At 43.1% G+C, this 20,519-nt stretch overlaps 1 long non-coding RNA gene across 2 annotated transcripts in view; it reads left to right on the top strand.

Moving 5' to 3' along the window:
- Window positions 1–20,519, top strand: part of LOC309792275 — a 284,711-nt gene that overhangs the window by 241,387 nt on the left and 22,805 nt on the right. The gene's annotated exons all lie outside the window — the stretch shown is intronic.

Genomic DNA, 20,519 nt, shown 5'->3' with positions numbered 1-20,519 from the left:
TTCCATGACAGTTCATGTTGATGGTATGTCTTAGGGTTGTACAGGCACAGTCAGCACAGCCATGCTGGACGGCCCTTGTCTTCTCTGACGTGTGCTCTAATAACCTTCCAACCCAATCCCAGTCATTTTATATTTTTTCACCCCTTTAAACATGTTTCCGCCGTACCTACCATTATCCAAAATAATTTCATTTAATTATTTATTTACTTCTTTACTGTCTACCTGCTCCTATGAGACTGTAAGCTGCATAAAAGCATAGCTTGTGACTTTCCAGTTCATGCTGTAGCCCCAGTGCCTAGAAGAATGCCTGGGAGATCCTAACTGCTCAATAAGTATGTCTTAACTCCAAAGAGCAAAATGTAAAGAGGCACCAGAAAAGACAGCAACCAGGGAATGAAAAGTCACCATACACCTGCACAGAAACTCTCTCTCTCTCCTCTTTGTCTTTTGGTTTCCCTATTTGTCGAGTTAATATCTGCAGTTGTCTGCAGATGAGCTTCTCAGCTTTGTAGTCCTCTTTTAGATGATGATGACTCCTTCCAGATTTCCAGGTCCAGCCACAAGTAGGGAAACACTCAGATCTCTCTTGATCCTGATCCCACATTTCAGAATAAGGAATGTGATTATTTCAGTTTGAGCCAAGTGTCCATCACTGGTCCAGTCAGGTCAGGTCAGGAGAGTGAGGCCATGTGATTAAACATGGCTGCCAGTGGGAGGTAGTCCTGGGCATTTCCCAGAGAAGAGGAATCTTCATGATCCAGTTAGACTCCAACAATTTCTGATCCACGGTGGCAGCAGAGGCTTAGGTTCAGGTAAGAGCTGATGAGTCCAAATGCTCAGTAGAAGAGGTCATGGGATAAGGGTCCAGATTCAGGTAGCGTTTGGTAATCAGCAGTGTGATGCTGTACAAGGGTTTAAATTTATTTTCCTTATCTGAGAAACAAAGGCACTGGATTCAATTGTTCCTATGCTCCTTTCCGACTCTGCCATTTCATGTCTTGCAACCTGCTAATCACCCAGGTTAACCTGCTCTCCCACTGAGTTAACCTTCCTTCAACTCCATTCTCTAATCCTGATCTACCTAGTCCCACTGGCAATAGCAATGTATCAGGGAAAACAGCTTTCACACTGCCAGCCAGAGGCCAGAAAATGCTGAGAAGTATCAGAATTAGGGATACAAAATCATGTTAAGATCCACAGAAAAGAGGTTGTTGTACTCTGGGACATGATAAAGACCTCAAAGGAAGACCAATAAACGGTGTTCAGACCTCTAGACCCAAATAAAGTGAACGTGCTTGAGGGAAAAAAGAAAAAATTATAAGAAAAGGTAAAAGCTGAGAAAATGAACAAGATGCTCAAATGGAGATTATCACAATGTTCCCGGATGGGGATACTTGGCAAAGGGACAGTTGTAATCCATTCTCCCGAGTTATGAAGGTCGAAGCCTTCAGACAATGTGTTCTAAATCCTCCAAACATCCCCAGCCATTACCCCATTAGTGCCTTTGTGCATGTGAGTGTGCTTGGAGACGTCTTTTCAGCTGAAAGATCATGACAAACAGAGAGCTCTGTGCAGACTGAAGATCTGAGGAGGCTCAGGTGCTTAAGTGGTTCTGGCTGCAATCAGCAACTGCAGATATGCCTGGAATCAGACACAAACTTAGTTGAACAGTGGAGAATTGACAGAGAATGGAGAAGAGGCACAAAATAGGAGACTTAAAGAAATACTGATGCTTTGATGAAAATAATGATGCATTTTTTGCTCACGAAGGGCAGGGGCTATATCGTGTGTGCTTCATTGTTTATTTATTTTTTTTGTCTTTAATAGCAGTTGTTATGATGCCAGGCTCAAGGGATGCATGACTATATGTTTGTGAAAGGAACGTCTGTGTTGGAATAGTGGTATTTAATGAGTCCACGGAAGATTCTCAGCTCTGCAGAGCCTTCCTTTGTAACTTCTTTTGGGGGAGGGGGCAGGGGTGGCTGATGTTCCTCTTTAGCCAACCTGGGATTCTCTAGGGTTCCCTCACATTGAGAAAAATTCTATTTGTGTGTTCTCTTAAAGTCTCACTATCTGGGATAACGCCGATGAAGCTTCCTTTAACAATACTGACCTTGGAAACTTTCTCAATTCTTCTTGGAAATGGTGTAATAGATGTTGATCATCTTCAGAATAAAATCCAAATATCTTAGCATGGAAACCCATGGTCACCACACTCTGGCCTTTGGCAAACTCCTCCATCTCAACTCATGGCACTTTTCAGTTTTACACCTTGAAATTCCCTGAACTTGCCATTCTTCTTCTAGCTTCTGAACCTTGCTCATTCTATTTCCCCCTTTCCAGGGGTGCTCCATCTCCTCCCTCACCAGCCCCATGGGGCTAGTTCCTTTAGGATTCAGCTCATATGCATGTCCCTCTCGGTCCCCGCATTAACTCTTCATTTATACCTCATCACAGTATTCATCATTCTATGCTATGATTCGCCGTTTTCTTTTCTTCCAATCTGTATTAGAGGCCACTTGAGGACTGGACTACTATTTTATTTATTACTATCCCCTCAGTTCATATGACCATGCCTTATATATTCTAGGTATTCAATAAGTTGTTTGTTGAATGAATACATGAATGAATGAGGTGATGGGTTAAAACTCAATCTAGGAAGATGGTAGAAGACCTTTTTTATGTTAAGGACCCCGTACTCTTAATTTCTTCATTGATGGACTCTGCGGAATCACTATGATTGAAGCCACACTCTAGACCTCTGAAATCCATAGCTATTATCAGAGCGTATCTAGGGAAAGAACCAGAATCAACTTGAAAGCACCATGTGGAAGCATCTTAGAGAGGCTACAGGGAAGCCTCATGAGCAAATGGAGACGATTTTGCCATGGCTTCTTTCTTGACCCTGGACTCAGACTACAAGATTGATGATACTGAGAAAGCATTCAAAATAAATGAAAGAAGTAGCCGATCTTGTACCTCCTGTCAGTACTTGGCATTCATAACATAAAGTCAAAAACGTCACACACTGCAACTCTTGTCCCTTTGGGGAGGGTCCTATCCCAGCCCACACGAAAGTCATTTCTCCTACAGTTTGATGTCTAAGTCAAGCATTGGATATCCCAGGTCTCACAGCTAGTTACGGAGGAGGTGGAAATGGTGAGTGTGTGGATGAATAGATGGACAGCAGGATGAAGGATGGAGGGAGGCACGTATGGATGCACGGATGGGTACATGGGAGAAAGAGCAAGAGCGGGGAGGGCAGGAGAGCAGAAGCGACACTGAGCCAGAAGACAACTGACTGAACTTAGTATTTCATTGTATACTGGGGACAAAGGAGGCAGAAAAATTAAATAATAATGAACAGCATTCAGCCTAGGAGACTAGAGACTGGTGATAAGAACTAGGGAGAAGGGTCCAACTGCTTTAAAAACACTTCTATGCATAGGAATGGATAAGAAGTGACTTTCTCTTCCCCAAACTGAGGGATTTATTTTGATTGTAGACATAAGAGAAGGTTTCTTCAGAGAAGGTTACCTTTGCTTTGCTCCAATAAGACCTTCAACTTTGCCTTCCATGATATTTTACCCTACACAAAGGGCAAAAGGACTGAATTCAGACTGCATGTGCACATGGGTGTATGAGTACATAACCTGAAAATGTCTCAGGTGTTCAGGAAAACAAGAGATTCTTGTATTTCACTTATTAAAGCTTCCTGATTACTAGACCATGGTCATATAGGGTTGCAGATATGAGTGTGAAAAGTGGGTAAAATTAACAAGGAAAATGCTTTTACATTCAACAATTAGTAGCTACTGTTACGGATATAAACAGTAATATAAATAAAACATTTCAAGAGAACAGCGCAGGACGTTATTAATTTTGACCTTGGAGGAAGCCAGAGAGGAATCTGAAGGACAAGCCTCACTCCTGTCATCCTCTTCCTCCATCACTTACATTTGGCAGGACTCCAACTCTGACTAAGAAGTGTCTTGGAATCTGGGCTGTGAGTGTGAAAATTATAAAGTCATATAGCATTTGTATTCATCAGAATTCACACTCATACCCATGGGGAATAAACTCATCTTTGCCAAACTCCAAAGAGACTAGCTTAAGGTCGTGTTAGTATTAAGCATAAATTGGTGGCTGAAATAGTGCCAAGAGGAAAATTATCTGTAACCAGAGCCATTTGTCAAGTAAGGTGGCCCAGAGTACAGAGAAGCAGGTGGACCCTGTGGCCAGTGCTTGCAGGATCCAGCAGGTGGTCTCTTTGTGCAGGTTGCTGGCTCCCACTTCCTGAGCCACCACCACATGTAGGATGGGGACATTTGTGAGTCCCTCCAGAGCATTCCCATTGTCAGCTCATCTGCCACCGAGCCCAGCAAGCTGCACAAGTTTACCTACCAAGGGTGAGGGAAGACATCGTTGCTCCTTCTTCTGCCCTTGTTTTCTGGGGGAAATGGAGATGAAAAAGAGCGACAACAGCCCTTTTTGTAGAAATGAAGAGTATTAGCTAATGTTCTGGGACTGACATTAACAGCTATGAGGCAAAATTGTCTGCAACCCAGGAAAATGATGGAATCTTAGTTAGTGCTTTGAAATTCAGACTCAAGACACAGGGAAAGGTTTGGAATCAGAAGTAAGGTTTCCATAGACAGAGAAAAGAGAGTGGAGGAGAACTTTCCTGGGGAAGAAAAACCAAAGGATGCAAAAAGTACAAGACCACTCTTCAGGGTGCTTGGGGAAGGGATGCCGTCAGGAAACACTGCCTGGTTATGGAATTCTGAAGAATTATGGGGCAGGGGATGGAACTTCAGATTTGGAGTCAGAGCAGCACTGGGTACAAGTCCCAGCCAGGTCCCTCACTAACAGGATGGCGGAGGTGGGGTGACTTATTTAACCCCTGAGCCTCAATATCTTCATCTGTAAAAGATGTCCCCTTTGTGATGCCTAAATACAACATTCGGTCCATACTAGGTGCCCACTGACCAGTCAGCATAGGGAAGGGAGCCCCCCATGGAGGGGGGGTTGGACAGTCTCCCCATGGGGAGACTTCCAGCAGAGTCTCGGTTAATTCAGAGCTCAGTTTTAGGGAGATAGCAGTGACGGCCTTGAAGCTCTGGAGAAAAACTGCAGTTTGCAGTTGTCTGCTTCTCTCCTGAAACACCTTCACCCAGGCTGTCCAGTGCCTCTGTGAGCTGACTCACCCCTCGCCTCTCTGGAGCCCCTAAGACTGAGTCTTCCAGGAAAAAAGGCAGCCCTTCTGTTTCAAGATTTGTTTTTTTTCCCCCAACAGATGGGCAAGCTCACTGCCCGGGGTCTTTAAACAATGTGCTGTCAGCTGTTAGGCGTTTTCCACCGTGTCTTTTCTTTCCCTCTCCCATCTCTGATAGGTAACCTCAGACCTTCTAAGAGTCAGGTCAGGAATTTCACTGTGACAAGCCCCTCTGAGGCCTGTCTGAATGCACACTTGGGAATAATCAGAGGAATTGGTTGGACTAAGAGGCCCCCAAATCTGAGAAAGTCCTAGAAAGCAAGAACTCCCCTGCGTTTTACATCCCTGTGGTCTTCGCCCTTCAGTTGAGGAGAAACGTCCAGAGTGGAGGTCTCCCCAGCAGTCTTGAGATTTGAGACACTCTCCACCTGCACTAACCATGCTGGCCTTTTGTTATATTGGCATCTTGGTTGAACATGTGATAAGTGCCAGGCATGGGCTGGGCTCTGGAGCCTTGGAGGTGGAAGAAGGAAGAAGGTTGTTCCTTCATCTCCAGGTTTAGACTTCTATTAAAGAAACACTTACACAGACACATGTGAGCACAACATGGCATTTTTCAGTGAATGATAAGACTATCCACCTGGATGCCCAAACCAGAAATCTGGTTGTCATCTTGATGCCTTCCTGGATAGATGGATGGCCAACTGCCCATGACATACCCCCTGGGAAGGGGCAGTCCATGGGGAAGATACGAGATGCTACCTCCTGCCCCCACCTTGTTGATGTGGCTATAACATTGAGTGTTTTTTTTAAATGTTCTCAAGGGATGTTTATTTGCACGTGAAAGATCACTCACAGATTACCCTGGATTTAAATTTTAACATTGAGCTTATTAAATTTTAAAACAAAGTTGGGTTCTTTCTCAAGCTTTTAAGTTCAGTTTATGAGTCTTATTTTGTTTGTAAAAGTCTAGTGAAAATTAACAATCACATATAAGGAGACCTTGATTAATACATAAGCTTGTTTATAAACTTAAAGGTTTTCAACTGTTTATAATTTTGATACATTCTATTTTCAGTACTTTAATTGTCTGATTAACAAACAAAATTTCCCAAGTACTCAAGACGTATAAATCTTATAGATTCATTAAACTCATAAACATGGTGATTCTCTTTTTTTTTTTTAATTTATTTATTTTTGGCTGTGTTGAGTCTTTGTTGCTACGTGCGGGCTTTCTCTAGTTGCAGCGAGTGGTGGCTACTCTTTATTCCAGAGCACGGGCTCTACAGCATGTGGGTTTCAGTAGTTGCAGCACGTGGGCTCAGTAGTTGTGGCTCGCGGGCTCTAGAGCGCAGGGTCAGCAGTTGTGGCGAACGGGCTTCATTGCTCCGCGGCATGTGGGGTCTTCCTGGACCAGGGCTCAAACCTGTGTCCCCTGCATTGGCAGGTGGATTCTTAACCACTGAGCTACCAGGGAAGTCCCATGGTGATTCTTTTGATAATCAGAAATGCTCAAGCATTATACATAAATCTAGTAAAAATTCAACTTAAAACAGCAAGTCTAAATCAATTCCTAAATTAGTCATTTTAATTGTGATCACAAAGTTTAACTGCTATCTCAATAGACCAAACACTCTTAAAGACAAAAATTTCTATATGAATCATACGTTGCTTTTAGAATAATACAGGCACACCTTATTTTCTTGCACTTTTCAGATATTGCATTGTTTTACAAATTGAAGGTTTGTGTCAACCCTCTGTCAAGCAAGTCTATCATCACCATGTTTTCAATAGTATTGGCTCACTTCATGTCTCTGTGTCACATCTGGGTAATCCTCACAATATTTCAAACTTTTTCATTATTATTATATTTGTCATGGTGATCTGTGAGCAGTGATCTTTGATGTTATTATTGCAAAAAAATTACGACTTGCTGAAGGCTCAGATGATGGTTAACATTTTTTAGCATAAAATATTTTTAAATTAAGGTATGTACACTTTTTAGATACTATTGTACACTTACTAGACTACAGTATAGTGTAAACATAACTTTTATATGCACTGGGAAAGCAAAAAATCTGTGTGATGCACTTTATAGTGATATTTACTTTATTTTGGTAGTCTGGAACCAAACTTTCAATATCACTGAGGTCTGCCTGTAATCAGTTAATAAAAACTATACATAATTGTTTTTTTGTAAAAGTGTATCTAACAATTACATAACTGTATACACTAACATGTTAACAACTAATAACTCTGGGTGGTGGCATTTTGGCTGAATTTTATTTTCTTATTCAAACCTTTCTTCATTTTTGAATGAATATGTGGCTCTCTCTCTCTCTCTTTTTTTTTTTTTTTTACAATCCAAGGAAAAACATAATTTAAAAAAACCAAAAAACCCACTTTGTTTCTGTTCTGGGATAGAGTCTGTGCTGGGATCCCATCTTACAGGGAAGTCCCTGGATACCTAGCCCCCACTGTGTAGCCTTCCTCATGGGCCATCTGGAGCCTGGACCCATTTAATCACTGCAGCAGGTCCCATGGGACTTGCATTTCATGAATGCATTTGTGCAAAGACACTTCCGACATCAGGCTTTGAAATTTAGTATTATTATTTTTTAACAAAGAGAGGAAGTTTATACCTAAAGCCATCCTCCACAGTCTGAGCCTTTGAGACTATCACGCAAATTTAAGTTTAACTGAAGAAAAGCATAGATTAGAAGTTTTCTCTCCAAGCCTGGTGGACAAGTTCACTATAACTAAGGAACTGATTGCCTAAGTAACTGTCTGATGAGCTGAAGGACCCATAAATAAATGAATAAATACATGGACACAGTGAATTAGTGACTGGCTTTGAAAGTCTGAATAAATTAGTGAATGGATGAGTGAAAATAACTAATTGCTTAATGACTGATTGATTGACAGAAGCAAGGACTAACTGGATGAGTGAATGAGTGAGTAGGAATCAGACTTCCTGAGACTGACCGTGGCTGAATGAATTAACTGGCTGAATGGATGATGAGTAAATGATTGACAACACTGACTGACTAAACTGTCCCCTGAAGACCGAGTAAATGAATAAGTGAATGAGAGAATGAATGACTGAGAGTGAACTCAAGGCTTGGCTGACTTACTGACTGTGCTTATCTGAATTAGTTGACTGACTGAATAATGGTTGTCTAAAACAACAAAACGACTGACTACAGTAAATGGGACACTGAATGCATGAATGAACGGATGAGTTTGAAGGAGAGGGCCTCACGGGAACTCTTTTGTCCTTGAAGTTGCCATGCCTCCATCCCAGCACTGCGGCTTCCACCCAGAGGTATATGGCCCCTTCCCTCCACATTCCCAGGTACCTTAGATTTATTGATGTAGTTACCCAGGACCTCCTGGTTGCCTTCCCAAGCGCTCTCTTTTCGTTTCATTTCGTGGATGAAACCTGATACCTGACTTGTGGTCTAGTCTTACTCTTAGGATTTGTCAATCAATCTTGATTCTTTGGCTTGCTCCCCAGGGCATCTAAGAACACTGAGTCACACCTGAGTCTTGGGTCTTTGCTTCTGGGCACATTGGGAAGGATCCAGGTCCTGGGGATGCAAATCTTTCCCAGGGTTCTTCCCAGCCTCTGGAGGAAGCCATTCAAACTCCAGGTCTTAAGGTCTCTACCTGTTGGGTGAGAGGTTCTACTGCACCTGGAGCTCTGCTGGGAGGCCCGGAGCTCGTCCATCTCAGTGCAGGGGCCTGATGACCTGATGCATGGCTATTCTCAGGCCACTGGGACGTGGGGAATGGTGTGCACTTGCAAGCTTCCTGGTGCACATTCTGTTGAGAAATTCCAGTATTTGCCTGCTCATCCTTTTATTGTTGACCCTTGTGAGTTTGCCTTTATTTCTCTGGCTTACCTGAAGCAGACTGACCCTTGAAGGAATTTTCATTGAAATAAAGTCCTCCTCGGATCTGGGAATGAAACCTCCCACCCCTCCTCTCCTGCCTGCTCAGAGCTGCCTCCGTGGACAGAGAGATTTTGCTAAAGGAGGCTGTGTGTGTCATCAAAGGATTCATTAATTGGGAGCTTACTGTTTGCCTCTTGTTCATCAGCTTCAGATCACATAGCGGATCTGTTGTCTATATACATTTGTTAAAGGAACATTTCAGAAGAGTATTTATTCTTAAAAGGAAGCTCAGAGGTTACCCTTGAATTTCAGAGTGAAGATCTGCCAAAATCCATGGCCAAGAGGCTGAAAATAGACATGGTGTTTATTTGTCTGCAGCCTCTTTGGGTGTGTTATTAGCTGTGGGCATGAAATTAGAACATCACCTGTAGTGCCAGGCTGGAATGAAGGTGGGACTGACATGACCACAGAGACAGGGCCTGATGACCGGGTGAGAAATCATCTTGCTTGGTTCAAAGCTAATAAACAAAAAGACATTCTAATTAGATGTCAACTTTTACATCAGGATTTGTAGAGTGGGCTTAATGTCTCAAGGATGTTTACATGTGTGAATACTCACATTGACCTGGGAGAAGGGCAGGAAGATTTAAACCAAGTTCATTGTCTGTCTGTCTAGGGTGACTTCCTGATTTCTGACCCTCCAATTTCCATAATCTGTTGAATTCTAATTATACATATATTTATTCACCCTATACAGTGTCTGGTGCATGATTGGTGTTTGATAAATATTTGTTGACGGAATTAATAAATGGCTAAATGTCAAACTCAATTCATCTTTTAAGGCTTAGTTCAAATTCTATATCATCGTGTAATCATCCCTTGAATTTGCTTACAACATGACCAAAAGGAAAATCAAGAACCTTGGAGATAGGCCAACTTGGTTTCACTCCCCAGTTCTTTTACTAATTAGTTGTGTGTTTAACTTTTCTCAGCCTCTTTCTTCTTCATCATTATCTCTGTCGTCATGATCACCATCATCACAATAATGAATACTCCTGAGTGCTTACCATGTGCCAGTTAAGCACATGCCATGCATCTTCTTTTTAATCGCCACAAAACTCCACTATGTAAGTTCTAGTATCTTCCATGTACAGATAAAGAAATCGATGTACATGGAAGATCAGCAGTAGTAGTAGCTACCTCTTTACTATTTGCCAGGCACTGTGCTAAGCATTTTAAAATCCATTCAACCATCGGATGAGCAACATGTCTTAGTTTGCCTAGAACTGTCCTGGTTTTAGCACTGAAAGACCCATGCTCTGGGAAAACCTTCAGTCCTAGGACCACCAGGACAGCTGATTACTCAATCCTCATAACAAAACAGGAGAAAGGTGATACTCCTCCAACTTACAGATGAGAAAACTTGTGGAAGTTCATGCTAGTAAATGGTCTGGTTCTCTGAGCCTCACTTTCTGCATGGGGAAGCAATTTCCCCGTCATTGGATTGTTGGGATATTAGATACTCTAATATGTAACAAGAGTATAGCACTTACTTTTCTACCTCTTGTCATTCAAAACTATCACCTTTTCTTCTTTCTCTTTACATCAAGAGCCTTAAAGCATCACATCTGGTGGTCTCCACCTCCTAACCTTCCATTTTCTCTTGTGGTCCCAGTTTTACTCCTTTCCCCATCACTTGTCTAAGAAAGAACTCTAGTCAAAGGTCATCGGCTATCCACTGGTCTCTTCATAATCCTCATTCTACTTCCCTGGAATGTGAGAGGCAGTCTATCTATGTTTTTTTTAAAAAAAAACAAACGGAAATGAATCAGAATGAATCCCAAAGCATTTGACACTTCGGACCTCTCCCTCTTCTTAAAATTCTTTGCTGTCTTGGGTCCCATGACTCTCTTAGTTCTTCCACGTGTCTGAATGCTCCTTCTCAGACTTCATGGCTCCTCTTTATCTCTCTTCTTTGTAAATATTGCTGTCTTTCAGAGTCTTTCGATTTGCCCTCACTTTGCAGTCTCTCACGAAGTCATCTCATTGATTTCCCAGACTTAACTGTCATATTTATATTGGTAAAATTCCAACACTTTCTCCTGAGTTTCATACATATATATCCAACCATATTAATAAGGAGAGCATAGGTCATGCTGCAGTAACAAATTTACCATCAACTCAGGGGCTTTACGTATTAAATATGCAGTTCTCTCTCATGATTCATGTCCAGCAGAAGTTGGTAGACAGAGATCCATAGAGTCACTCAGGGACCCAGGCTGGTGGATGCTCTGTTATGAACTCTGAACTCATGACCTCTAGACTCTGTGGCGGGGGACAGTGAGGAGGATGGTTGTACAGTGGCTCTTAAATCCTCCCATCTGGAAGTGACACAGATGACTTCTGCCCCTACTCAGTTAGCAGGAACTAGTCATATGACCCTGCGAACTGCAAAGGTACTGGGGAAAAGGAGACATGTAGTGAGCCATAAATCAACACATCAACTGGCCCCTGGACATCTGCATATAGAGTTTACTAGGGCAGTTCAAGTTCAGGTTCCTCACAGAATCAATATCTTCTTCCATCAAACTGCTCCATCTTCTATTTTCCTGATCTTAGAAAAAGGGCCACCATCCGCACTGTATCCTGGACTGTAAGCATCTCTGGTTTTTACCTCCTCTCCCCTGCTTTAGGCCACTTGTGAAAACTTACTGATTTTACCTCCGTGCCTTCCTTGTCCCGGCCTCTTTGAATCTAAACCTACTTCTCAAGCTGCTGCTCTTAACCAGCTTCTTATCATCAGGTTTCTAGATTTTGGTTTGAGCACCTGAAACGCCTCTCCTTACTCCCGAGCACCTCTTGCTATTCGTACTTCCTCTCTAATTCATCCTCTCTAAGGCTCCAGAGAGGTTTAGCTTGTTTTTCCTCAAGTGTTAATCCAATCACACAATGTCCTTGCTTTATTGTCTACAGGTTTCCGGAACCCAACTCCTGTAACATCTAACTTCTAATCTTCCTCCTCCTGAAAGCCTCCCCGGCCCATGTACAGGAATTCCATCCTTCCAGATACTCAGCCAAAAACCTTGCAATCATCCTGACTCTTCTTGATTCTCCTCATATTCCACATCCTATCTACCAGCAGATCTTGTTGGCTCCACCTTCAAAATACATCCAGATCCAGTCAATTCTCAAGAACACTTCTGCTCCCTCTCTGGTACAAGCCAGCAACGTATTTCACCCGGATTAATGTAAGACCCTTCTCATGAGTCCCCTGTCTCTACTTTTGTCCCTTTTGTTCTATTTCCTAGATTAGCAAGAGAGGTCCTTTTATAAGTAAGTCAGTCTTATCACTCCAGTGGTCAAAGCCCTCTAAGTGCTCCACATCTCACTTGGGATAAAAGCCAAAGACCTGGGACCCTGCAGGCCCTCTACAATCTGGCCATCTTGGTGGAGCTCTTCTTCCAGGACCCTCCCCCAGAATCACTCCACCTGGTCATATTGGTCCCTTTTTCTTCCTTCAGTACACCAGAGTCCTCTGCCTTCAGGAAGATCCTCAGAACCAGGCCCCATCCTTTGGGTCTTTGGTCACATGTCATTTCTCAGTGACCAGCTCCCTGACCAGCTGATATAAAATCCTTATCTCTCTTTTCCCTCCCTCCTTGTCTTATTTTTTTATCCATGGTGCTTATCACCATTTAACACACTATATATCATACCTATTTATCTTGCTGACTATCTGTCTCTTTCAGGGAGAAGGAAAGCTACACGGGGATAGGGATTTTTTTTCTACCTTGTTCACTGAGAGACCCCCAGTGCTGCGAAGAGTGCCTGGGATGTAGTAGGCATTCAGTAAATATGTGTAAACTGTCCTGAAGATAATGGTGAAACCTCTTAGTCCAGCCTTCACCAATTACTGCAGTCTCTTCATTTGCCATACTACCTTCTTAGTACAAGACCGACATTTCCCAAATTACTATCTAGACAATGCCAGTCCTACTTGCATATTTGCCTCTAAAATACGTTCGGGAAATATTCTACACTCTTGGCTCGCCCACCATCCCACAGAATTGGCCAAAATTCAAAATACATAATAGCATGTTATAAAATCTAAGAAGTACTACAGGAAGTTTAACTTTGTTTCTGAGCTTACTTATTCAATGAATCCTTTTAGATGATTTATATTAGCATCCTGTACCATTGCAGCCCTTTGTGGATTTTCTGCTACATAGCTTCCAACTCCCAGAATGCATCAGACTGTTTTGTTTGCTTTGTTATGTTGTTTTCTCACTTTTGAATTGCCAAATACTCTCCCTCATCTCTTTTCCCTCTACATAAGCACACACACACGCACACACTGTCCAGGACAAATAGTAACTTCCCTTGCCTGCTTTTGTGTAAGCTTACAACCCTTTTATGAAGCCTACTCTGATTCCCCACCCTCCTAAACTACTTTTTCCTTTAGTGCCCTCACCATGGCCTGGTAAAGTCTTTATCAGCACATCCACTTTAGTTAATCCCAGATATGAAATCACACGTCTATTGTCCTGATTAGTTCTTAGCTTCCCAAAGGCACAGGCTGTATCATTTTATCCTTGTAGGCCCAGTTTGTACCCCTCTTCCTCACACAGAGAAGGTTGGCCTTCATCAACAGGACTGACCTGTTGGGCCTTCTGAAGTTAAGGCATACGAAGCCTTGAAAGCATCTGCCTGGTTCTCTAGGAACTCTTGCTTGTGGGATACTCCCTCTCAAAACCCCTCCACCAGCTGTGAGAAGCCCAAGGCACATAAAGAAGCCACTTGTAGGTGTTCTGGTTGAGAACTGCAACTGAGCTCCAAGCTGACAGCCAGCACCACTGGCAGCCATGGAGTGAGCCACCCTGGACGTCCAGCCCAGTCGGGCCTCCAGGTGACCACATCCCCAGCCTCCATCTGACTGCCACCCCTGAGGGACTCCGCGTGAGAACCATCCAGCGGAGCCCAGTCAACCCACAGAACAAAGAAAGATGAAAATAACTTGTTACACTAGCCCACGAATTTTGGTGGTAATTTGTTACCCAGTTATAGATACCTGAAACAGTCTCCTTATCCCACCTTAACGTGTAAATTGTAAGCAAACCTGATTTAAACTTGTCCTTTCTGGGCAACCCTGCTGTTCTTTTTTTATATATATATAGATTTATTTATTTATTTATTTTTGGCTGCGTTGGGTCTTCATTGCTGCACGCAGGCTTTCTCTAGTTGCAGTGAGCGGGGGCTGCTCTTCATAGCGGCGCGCGGGCTTCTCATTGCGGTGGCTTCTCTTGTTGAGGAGCATGGGCTCTAGGCGCGCAGACTTCAATAGTTGTGGCGCGTGGGCTCAGTAGGTGTGGCTCTCGGGCTCTAGAGCGCAGGCTAAGTAGTTGTGGCGCACGGGCTTAGTTGCTCTGCGGCATTTGGGATCTTCCCGGACCAGGGCTCGAACCTGTGTCCCCTGCATTGGCAGGCGGATTCTTAACCACGGCGCCACCAGGGAAGCCCAACCCTGCTGTTCTTAATGAAGGAACTTGGAATATGAATCACATCCCTTGTCATTCAAAAAGTCCTGTAAGCTTTTACATCTGCCAGTGAGTAGTAATCCCCTTTTATCCAATCGCTAGACTCCCCACAAAAAGGCCAGCCCCCTCCCTTTTCTTCGGTATGTCTCATCCTACTAGAAGAGCAGGATGTCTTTTTAGAAACTTCATTCTGTAAATGTCGTCTACTCTTGAGCACTATCAAAATGTGCTCCATGAGCCAGTGCCTGGTGTGTTTAAGTTGGTGGGACACGTTATCCTTTGGTTGCAGCCCACAGAACACAACAATGTGCTTTCAATAAGCTCATTTTAAGACTCCTACGTGAAAATTCTTGCTTGGGGATCACCCAAAATGCTCCAAGTATTTCCTGCTCTGTAGTCATTTGTGTACCTGCCTTCCTTCCCTAAGTGTGTGAGCCCCCTGGGGGCTGGACATGTGTTATATGTTCCTATATTGTGCTGTTTACAGAGCTCTTCTCTCCCATGACGGCTTTCAGTTTTCATGGCCGTTTGGTTTTCAATGATGTTATAGTTTAATCCCCAGAGGTTCACCTTATCTACCTAAAGCGCAAGTAATTGGCGGGGCAGGGTGTGCTGCTCACTGTTCCCTACCCAGTACCACCTGCAACAGTCGCGAGTCTCAGCGTAGGGAAAGGGGTCATTGCAGGATTTAGGATCTGAAGAATCAGCTCTGGGGCTTCCTGGATGTGTCTCTCTGCAGCTGGCATGATTCCCCTGAACCTCAATTCCCTCATCTGAAAACAGGCAAAATAGGCACCCCTAACCCTAACCCATGTCCTTGGGAATATCAGGTGAGATAAAGGATATGAAAGATTTGGGACACTCACTAGATTACCTCTAAGTTACCTCTCCACTGAGGCTCTAGGACAGGGCTTCTCAGTGAAAACTGGGAGGTAGAATTGGAAGTCAAAAGAACCTCAAACTCACTCTGACGTTCTTTACTTTTCTGCTAAATTCGGAGGGCGGGGACATATCTGATTTATAGTGAGCTCCCCTCCCACACAGTGCCCAAGTCAACTCTAAGCATCTGGTAAACCCAAGAGGGATTACAGTCCTTCAGGGAAATGGGTTAAGACCCAGGACAATTGGATATATTGGAACAGAAGCTTTGGGAATAAAAGAGTAACCTCCATACAATTGATCACTTTGTCTGCATTCAACACATTCCCTGATTTATCCAATCTGTCCACCAGGGACAACCACCACCAGTTGGGGAAATCAATCATTCGGTTCAAAATACAAGATTCAACACATGAGGGACTTCCCTGGCAGTCCAGTGGTTAAGACTTTGCCTTCTAATGCAGGGGGTGAGGGTTCAATCCCTGGTCAGGGAGCTGAGATACCACATGCCTTGTGGCCAAAAAACCAAAACATAAAACAGAAGCAATTTTGTAACAAATTCAATAAAGACTTTAAAAATGGTCTACATCAAAAAACAAATCTTAAAAGAAAAAGATTCAACACATGAAAAATCTGTAAATAACCAGTTATGAAAGAATGATTATTACTACATCCATTAAAAATGTGTGGCTCATACTTAATAAAACTAACTGTTGCTTTTCTCCACTGGGCTTTGTTCTGCCTGTTGGTGACACTTGGTCAAATTCCCACCTTCCCAGATACCAGCTCTTTAGACATTTGGGGTCAGTGACAATGCCCGCTCTCTTTTGCAGCCCAAACACCTCACTTCCTTGATCTGCTCCTCATGCAGTTGTTTCCAGTCTTGCTGCTATCCTGGAGTCCCCTCTTTGGGGGTAGTTATACCTATTTCTGTCAGTCTTAGAGCACATCTTCTTTAGCACCTTTTATCCAAGAAAAAAAAAAAAAACTGTTGCATGGATGAATCCAGAGAGTACTCTTAGAAGCCATGGCTTGCAGAGAACCATGGGATGAACATACCTGAACCTTGGTGAGATTTTCTAGGTGCTTCTACATCTCAGGAGAGACACCATATTTCATCTCTGGTTTGACCCAAAAGCCCATGTGAGAAAGTTTACTTGAAGCCAGAACCACCTTAAGCTAACAGGGCTGACACAAGCTTTGCAGAGACAGACCTAGACCTCTTGCTTGGATGGTAGCAGCACTGAATGGAAGACCAGAGGGAAGGTCGACAGGATTGGAGGAAAAGAGAAAAGAAAGAAGGGAGGGGAAAAGGAAGAAAGAGAGGGAGGAAAGAGATCCTATATTTTTCTCAAGTGTCTTCCACATTTTGAAGGCTCACAGGATGATTCTGAAGCTGGAGGTCTTTAAGTCAGTCCATTATTCACTGTACAGGCTTCTACTGATTGACTCTACTGAATCAAGTATTGTACTAATCATCAAGGATACAGAGATAAAAAATTCAATTCCTGCTCTAGGACCTCAACATCAGTACAGAAAATGCACAGGCAAATAACATTATGGTAAATAAAATAGTAACCCACACACTAGTGGGCATGAAGCAATTATATGATACTGAACTGCTTCTGTTGCTTTAGATAGGGCTGAATGGTGTCATCCAAGAAGTGAGTCTCCTTTACCCTACCCCCTCCTCAGACAGCCAGGGTCTCCCATAGTGGAGACAAAGGCTAGTCTAGCTTGGGGTCTGTTAGGAGACATTGCAAAGTTTGTGATACTTGCAGCCACCTCAGGCGTAGGTAATGAGTGTGGGACAACCATACATCCTGGTTTACCCAGGACAGACTTCATTTACACCTGCTTTCCCAGTGTAATTTTTGATAGTGCACACTTTCACTCTCAAATACATCCCAATCTGGATGATAAATTATATGGTCACCCTAGTGATAAAACATCAGGAGCCAGATGCCTGGGTTAAATTCCAGCTCTCTGCTTATTAGCCACTCTCTTAGGAGCCCCTTAGCTTCTATGTGTCTGTCTCCACATCTACAAAGTGAGGCCAATATAATCTGCCTCACGTGGGTTGTCGTGAGGATTCAATGAGTTAAAATATGCAAAGCCTTAGAGCAGAGTGAGCGTACCTGCCCAGATGTAGAGCTCCTGCCCTCTCCTTGATTTCCATGGAACACAGAACGCCTAAGGTACACAGGCATTTCTGTGTCTGGTGGTTTTATTGAAGACCTGGGGAGTTGGGGTTAGACATCAGGGTGCAGAAATGTAGAGCCCAGTGCTCCTTGGAGTCCCTGTCCCCTCCGCTGGCCCCAGGACTGTTCCAGACTCCATTCATGGCTTCTTTCCTTCTCCGCCTCTCCGGTAATATGATGCTCGGCTGAAGGGACCTGCACCTGGCCAGGGAACAGTTTTTTGCTTTCAAGGGGAAGCCCTGGATTTTTCTGTGGTCCTGTGGAGAAATATTAAGAACTTCTGTGTACCTCCTCAGGAGGGGTGCTGGAAAAAATACAGGACACCCAGTGAGTTTGAATTTCAGATGAACAACAAATTCCTTTTTTTAATTATAAATAATCCCCCAAAAGTCATGGAGCATACTTACACTAAAAAGACATTTGTTGTTTATCTCAAATTAAAATTTAACTGGGCTTCCTATATTTTTACAGGTATACCTTGGGGATATTGCAGTTTTTGTTCCAGGCCATCACAACAAAGCGAGTATCACAATTAAACGAGTCACGTGAAATTTTTGAATTCCTAGTGCAACTGAAAGTTATGTTTACACGATAGTGTAGTCTATTAGGTATGCAATAGCTTTATGGCTAAAAATCAATGTATATACCTTGATTAAAAAATACTTTATGGCTAAAAAATGCTAACCATTATCTGAGCCTTCAGGAGCTGTAATCCTTTTGCTGGTGGACAGTCTCGCAATATTTCAAACCCTCCACAGGTGCCCACACTCATAAGAATATCAGTAACTTTCCAAGTGCAAGGGTCTTATTTCATTTCTTAAGCAACCACATGGCATTTTTATACTGAGAACTCTCTGCCCCTCCCCTCCATGGCCTCATGTCATCCCAATGTCTCAGCAAGGTCTTGAAATCTTGAAAGGTCAGAGCCCTCCAATCTGTGCTGATTTGGGTCACCATTTCCTTGAGACTTCCTTTGCCTCTTCTTTGATTAAAGCTGTGTTTGCCTCACCTCCCGCTTTTTAAGCAATTACACTAATTAAGCTAATTTTTCTTTGTTCTCTCTTTGCAATTTGCATAAATGGCAAATTTATATATAGTGTCCTTAATTCTCCTTTAACTGCTCTGTAATTAACAGGATGCTCAGGCTAAATATAAATAAGTGCAGAAGGAAAAACAGCCTTCTGCTGAAATACCGATAAAGGCTGGGAGAAAAGAAAAGCAGAGAGGAGAAAACAGTTCTAAGCCCTGCTCTAAACTCATTATGCCTGATTGGGTCACAGTTGGAGGAGACTAGCTAAAGGTTAGCTGCTGCAAGAGTGTCCTTCTGAGAGCCCTGCCACCTGGAGCAACTTCAGGATAGAATTCGGGCTATTTGCTTGCAGTAATAATACTGCACAATTTTTCAAGGGAGTAGAACAGCTTGGCATGAGAGAGACAGTGGTATGACAGTCAGTGGGGCTCAGTCTGAGGCCCTGCTCTAATTCCGACCAGTTGAGTCACCTTGGGCTAAGGAACAACGAAACCCAATACCTGGGCTTCAGGTGCTTTCCAGGCAATACGTACTATAACACTCAGTAACCCCATAATCCCATTATTTCCCAGATATAAAAATATTCCCACGATGGAGACGTGCTTGAAATATACTCCTAAATCAAGATGAAGTCTTTCTTCTACAAATGCACACTCATATATTGACACAGGGCTTATGCAATAGTCCTTTGGGAATCAGCTTGGTGTAGTGATTAAAAAGGTGGTTCTTGGGGGCTGGTCTCAATTCTACCTCTAGCTTTAGCTCCGTGACGTTGGAAAAATTGCTCAACGTGTCCAAGTCCAAGTTCTCTTTTCTGCAGAGTGGCGTACAACACACTTGTGAGGCTGTTGGCAAGATTACAGAAGCAGCATTAAAGTGTCAATCCTTAGCACCGTGCCTGATGCCAGCAAGCCCTCAATACCATTTAACGTTCATATTTGTCAGGTCACATGCTTCACTTGGCATTGGTTTCAGGTGAACCTCATTGGTTTCAGAAATTGGTTTCAGAAATATGGTTTCAGAAATACGGGGTCTCAAGACCTAGAAACTTGGGAGATCCAACCAAGGAACCATGGGAAGACCTGTCTAAGAACAGAATTGTCCTCTCCTCCAAACCTTGGAGCTGTGATCATAGTCATTATAACAATATCAATGCCTCATTTGTGGGTATATTTCCTGAAAAGTCTACAGAGTCCACTCTGTGACTGGGCACACAGAGGGATGAATGAGACAGTCCTCAAGGTGGGGAGATAGACAGGTTTTAAACAGTCAGTTCTGAAAGGGTGAGTGAGAGCTGTGCTGGGCTCGCGTGTTGGGGAGTCAGGGTCCCTGCGTGGACCAGAGGATCCAAAGAAGGTTGTGTTCATACCATGTGTTCACACCATTTCTATGTGGGGAAATCGCTTAGGACTTCTCTCCCCTCAATTTTTTATCTGTGTTTTTTAAAATTGATGTTTGGTATACAAGTATCCCCTACTTTTCGAGAGTTTGCTTTATGCCATTTTGTTATTAAGGAAAACTCACATTAGTACCTGTCTTTGATAACCAAAAGAAATCAAAAATAGCATTCAGCATTTGCTTTGCAGCAGCCATTATAGAGGGAGTGAGCACCCAGAGAAGCGAGAGCTGCTTCCCTGGGAACCACACTCAGCATCTCAGCATGGAGCCAGCATAGCTTTGAACTGTGTCTATGAGCATCTGTGCTTTATCTCCATTTATTTTGTGCATCCATGAGCAAGATGTGTCCTAAGGTAATTGCTTCTT

This window comes from Mesoplodon mirus (genome assembly GCF_964341445.2).
Source record: "Mesoplodon mirus genome assembly, chromosome: 16".
Classification (NCBI taxonomy): domain Eukaryota; kingdom Metazoa; phylum Chordata; class Mammalia; order Artiodactyla; family Ziphiidae; genus Mesoplodon; species Mesoplodon mirus.
This window is presented reverse-complemented; position numbering and strand designations above follow the sequence as displayed.